Raw genomic sequence first — 5420 nt, forward strand, 5'->3', positions numbered from 1 at the left:
GTTTCGAGTGTTGTGGTGTCTGATTTTGAACTCCAAGAAGTCAAAGTTCTCAGAATTATACGGGGTGTCTCTGTTTTCCCCAATACAGCTTGGACCCTCTCTCCCTGGAGCGATCCCCCCCACTTACCTAAACTATCCAGAGTTCCTCTTTGTAAGAACATAAGAAATAGGAGCGGGAGTTGGCCATTCGGCCCCTCGAGCCTGCTCCGCCATTCAATCAGATCATGGCTGATCTTTGACTTCAACTCCACTTTCCCGCCAGATCCCCATATCCCTCGATTCCCCCAGAGTCCAAAAATCTATCGATCTCAGCCTTGAATATACTCAACGACTGAGCATCCACAGCCCTCTGGGGTAGAGAATTCCAAAGATTCACAACCCTCTGAGTGAAGAAATTCCTCCTCATCTCAGTCTTGAATGGCCGACCCCTTTTCCTGAGACTGTGCCCCCTAGTTCTGGACTCTCAAGCGAGGGGAAACAGCCTCTCAGCATCTACCCTGTCGAGCCCCCTCAGAATCTTATATGTTTCAATGAGATCACCTCTCATTCTTCGAAACTCCAGAGAGTATCGGCCCATTCTACTCAATCTCTCCTCATAGGACAACCCTCTCATCCCAGGAATTAATCTAGTGAACCTTTGTTGCACTGCCTCTAAGGCAAGTATATCCTTCCTTAGATAAGGAGACCAAAACTGTACACAGTACTCCAGGTGAGGTCTCACCAAAGCCCTGTACAATTGTAGTAAGACTTCCTTACTCTTGCACTCCAACCCCCTTGCAATAAAGGCCAACATACCATTTACCTTCCTAATTGCTTGCTGTACCTGCGTGCTAACTCTTTGTGTTTCTTGTACGAGGACACCCAGATCTCTCTGGACACCAATATTTAATAGTTTCTCACCATTTAAAAAATATTCTGCTTTTCTATTCTTCCTACCAAAGTGAATAACCTCACATTTCCCCACATTATACTCCATCTGCCACCTTCTTGCCCACTCACTTAACCTGTCTCTATCCCTTTGCAGACTCTTTGTGTCCTCCTCACAGCTTACTTTCCCACCTAGCTTTGTATCATCAGCAAACTTGGATACATTACACTCGGTCCCTTCATCTAAATCATTAATATAGATTGTAAATAGCTGAGGCCCAAGCACTGATCCCTGCGGCACCCCACTAGTTACAGCCTGCCAACCCGAGAATGACCCGTTTATCCCCACTCTCTGTTTTCTGTCCGTTAACCAATCCTCTATCCATGCTAATATATTACCCCAACCCCATGAGCCTTGTGCAACAATCTTTTATGTGGCACTTTATCGAAGGCTTTTTATTCAGCAGGGAAAAGGCAACTCACTGCGTGAACTTCCCATTTATTCTGCACAGTAGGAAATATTTACTGTCACTGGACAGAGATAGATCGTCTCGGTATGGTAGTGATCATTTTCAGTCTGACTGGACGCAGTTCCTGTTTATTCCCCCGGCGGAGAATTACCCACTCTATAATTGTAGAGTTCCTGTGTATTCAGCAAGATCGAGATATTTGCTCGTTCTATTTATTGAAGGCTACTTGCTGTGCAATCAGGCAGTGGGATTGTTAGCAGATGGAGTTCCTCTTTATTCAGTACAGAAAGGTTTAAGTTGGTTAATACCGATAGTACTTACTACATAACTCTGCCCTTGACATCAGGCACTGAAACTCCACCCAGCCGCCTCCGAGGCCAGCGTGGTCACTGTTGTAATGTAGGAAATGCGGCAGCCAATCTGCGCACAGCAAGATCCCACAAACAGCAATGTGATAAATGACCAGATCATCTGTTTTCGTGATGCTGGTTGAGGGATAAATATTGGCCCCGGGACACAGGGGAGAACTCCCCCTGCTCTTCTTTGAAAAATAGTGGCTGAGATATTTTTTATGTCCACCTGAAGGGGCAGACGGGGCCTCGGTTTAACATCTCGACCAAAAGATGGTACTTCCGACAGTGCGGAGCTCCCTCGGTGCTGCCCCTCCGACAGTGCGGTGCTGACCCTCCGACAGTGCGGCGCACCCTCGGCACTGACCCTCCGACAGTGCGGCGCTCCCTCGGTACTGACCCTCCGACCATACATTGCTCCCTCGGTACTGACCCTCCGACAGTGCAGCGCTCCAGGTGTGCAGCATGGCCACCTGAGGGTGAGGTGCTGGAGACAGTCGGACTTCAACCCCCAAAAAACCCAGTACTTTCCGAGGAGAAGTGATGGAAGGAACTGTGCTTCTTAAAAAATCAAAGGCTCACTGATCAGATCGAATATACAGCACAGAAGCAGGCCATTCAGCCCCTCCGATCTATGCTCCACACGAGTCTATCCTATCAGCTTCTATATTCTAGTACAGGGGGAAACAGTACGAGTTTCTTTTCTGTGTGCGTGGCTTTTCTTACCTGATTTAATGCAATACTCTGTGGACAGTTTGCAAGTTACACAAAACCCCAGCGTGATATCAAAACCTCATCCTTTTACGTTTCGGGTCTGGTTTCTTTGTCGAGATTGTTGCTGTAAACTTGTAACCGAAGCCCAAGTGTGGAAATCTTCACACTCGGTCGGCTGCGATATCGCAAGTGGTAATGTCGGGAAACTTGGCAGCCAATCTGCGCACAGCAAGAGCCCACGGACGGCAATGTGATAATGAGCAGATCATCTGCTTTTTTCAGTGATGTTGGTTGAGGGATAAATATTGGCCCCAGGACACCGGGGAGAACTCCCCCTGCACCTCCTCTTATAATGGCCGTGGGATCTTTAACATCCACCTGAGAGGGGCAGACGGGGCCTCAGTTTAACGTCTCATCCGACGGCGCGGCGCTCCCTCGGCACCGACCCTCCGACAGTGCGACGCTCCCTCGCACTTTAAAAGCTTTGAAAGCCCTGAGCACCGGAACTGCCTGCTCAGCTCTTTCAAGCAGTGTCAGGTTTTGGTGACACTTGTTAACCGCTGAGATCTGCGCTGACCAACCCTCGAGCGGGCAGTCTGTCGAGTGCCCTTCACTCTGAGCCGGCATCACATAGAAACTCCTCCTTCCGCAAGTCTTGCACCGGTGGAGTGCAGGGCTCGGGCGGGTACTCGCCCGACTGAAGTTACAGGCGTGGGTCGGAGAAGCTCTTGTTCCCAGCGAAGCGGGGAAAGGCTGAAAGAGGATGGTTTCGGGCAGACCATTTTAATTTATCAACGTACAACTTGTGCGGTGCACCGTACAGACAGGATAAGCCAATAACCAGGAGCAACAGATCAAAACTATTTACTGCATGTCTGTAAATTAAAGGGCTCGTCTTTCGACAGCCCCTCTCACCGCCTCAGGACGCCCCAAAGCGCTTCACAGCCAACGAAGTACTTTTTGAAGCGTGGTCACTGTTGTAATGTAGGAAACGCGGCAGCCAATTTGCGCACAGCAAGATCCCACAAACAGCAATGAGATAAACGAACCAGATCATGTGTTATTCGGTGTTGCGTGAGGGATAAACGATCGCTTACATTCACCTGAGGGGGCAGACGGGGCCTCGGTTTAACGCCTCATCTGAAAGACGGCACCTCCGACGGCACGGCGCTCCCTCGGTCCTGGATTATGGGGCTCAATTCTCTGGAGTGGGGTCGAACCCACTACCTTCTGACTGGGAGGCGAGTGCACCCCCCACTGAAGCCCATCTGATGTTACTCGTGCATTAAAATTCCCAACTGCGCAGTTTCATAATCACCAAAAATTCTCACGTTCCTGCAGTCGTTGCCGCTGAAGTTTTCACGGTGTTCGTGTGGTGCAATATGGTACGTATGGGGGAAAGGTGCCATTGCTCTGTCCAGTGTAAACATCTCACTCAAAGCTTCATGTGCCCGACCGTAAATTGCAAACACTCTCAATTAAAACTGATTTTTGTACCACAGGCTGACAAGCTTCCCTCGGGCACCGACCCTCCGTCGACTCGGGCTGGGGCACAGGGAACACGTCCGCTTCATCGAGAAGTGCCAGCCTGCAGTGGTTCCCACCTGGCTGTTCCACCATGGGGTGCATCACGCTCCTGAGCGGGAACCCCGAGCGATGGGGCGGGGCGGGGCCACAGAGCCTGTTCCCCATTCTGCGTGCATTTACCCCGCAGCAAGGCGCCGTTACCCCTCGGCTGCCGTTTCGTTCCAGTAAAGTCAGCAGTTAAAGGAGGTGAGGGGGGTTGGGGGGCGAAGGCTCCGGCTGCCGACCCCTAACCCGTCAGTCCTGTCGGAAAGTAAGGGCGGGGCTCGTGCACGCATCGGGGGAAGCCGGATATCAGACGGGGGCGGCGACGCCTGCCACAGTCGAATAGTCCGCAGATACCCGCGCCTGCAGGGTGGCCGAGAGCGAGAGAGACAGACGGGCTGGAGCTGTTCAGCAGCACCAGGCAGCATATTCTGGGAGTAGAGATAAGAAATCTGCACACACAACCAGATAAAAACGCTAGAGGCTTGTTTTAATCAACAGAGCTTCACGTTGTACTTACCGGAGTCATTAAAACACCCGACAACTGCGACAGACGACTTGCCCTTGTTAGGAGTAACTGGGGACCCCCCCCCCCCCCCCGAGACCCCACCCCATTTAATGCCACAGAGATTGCAGGACGCGTCTTGTAAGATCGCAGTGCCTCTCCTGGTCGCACAGCCCAGGGTTGCAAAATAAAATTCAAGTGGGTAGTTGTGGGGGTGGAAGCACATGCACGCGTAACACACGCCCAATCTGGGCCCTCGTCCTATTCTACCGCTGCGATTGTAGAGAGCCACTGGTACCGGAGCAAACCGGCCACACACAACTGGGAGTGCCGACTTTTCAAGAATTGGGCTTGGTTCAGGTCACTTAACTTCAGGGAGTGACACAGAGTGACACTGCACACTCCCGGGGGGGAGGACACAGAGTGACACTGCACACTCCCGGGGGGGAGGACACAGAGTGACACTGCACACTCCCGGGGGGGAGGACACAGAGTGACACTGCACACTCCCGGGGGGGAGGACACAGAGTGCAGAGGAGACCAGCTGGTCGTGGGTTTAAGGTTGGCCTCGTTCGTTTGGGAGAGGAAGGGAGGTGAACTCACTGTTGGGTCTCTAACAGTCACCACTGTTCCCTGGGTCACGGAGGGCTCCTAAATCCCAGGGATCTGGGGGCTGAACTGGGGGGTGGGTGAATTCACGGATAAGTTCCCGGGGATCGAGGAGACGGGTTTTTTGATAGGACAAAGTGCTTGTGTTTAAAAAAGTGAGGGACCAGGTTCGCCCCTCAATCTGCCCACACTATCCACCAGGGAGTTGCTCAACTGGGAGAGGCTGGAATTTGCCCGCCCTGGGAAGCAGCGAGACTGTCCCCCGGGGACTCTGCGGCTCAGTCCCCCACGGGGAGAAGCCCAGAGAGCCCCTGACCTGCCCCCCCACCCCGCCTC

At 52.3% G+C, this 5420-nt stretch overlaps 1 protein-coding gene across 1 annotated transcript in view; it reads right to left on the minus strand.

Moving 5' to 3' along the window:
- Positions 1-4439: 4439 nt before the first annotated feature.
- Positions 4440-5420, minus strand: part of tbc1d25 (TBC1 domain family, member 25) — an 18598-nt gene continuing 17617 nt past the window's right edge. The window contains 1 exon segment of the mRNA XM_067980751.1: positions 4440-5420. This exon segment is cut by the window's right edge and continues 1001 nt beyond it. The gene's annotated coding sequence lies outside the window, so the exon portion shown is untranslated.

Source organism: Heptranchias perlo, unplaced genomic scaffold (genome assembly GCF_035084215.1).
Source record: "Heptranchias perlo isolate sHepPer1 unplaced genomic scaffold, sHepPer1.hap1 HAP1_SCAFFOLD_613, whole genome shotgun sequence".
NCBI lineage: Eukaryota > Metazoa > Chordata > Chondrichthyes > Hexanchiformes > Hexanchidae > Heptranchias > Heptranchias perlo.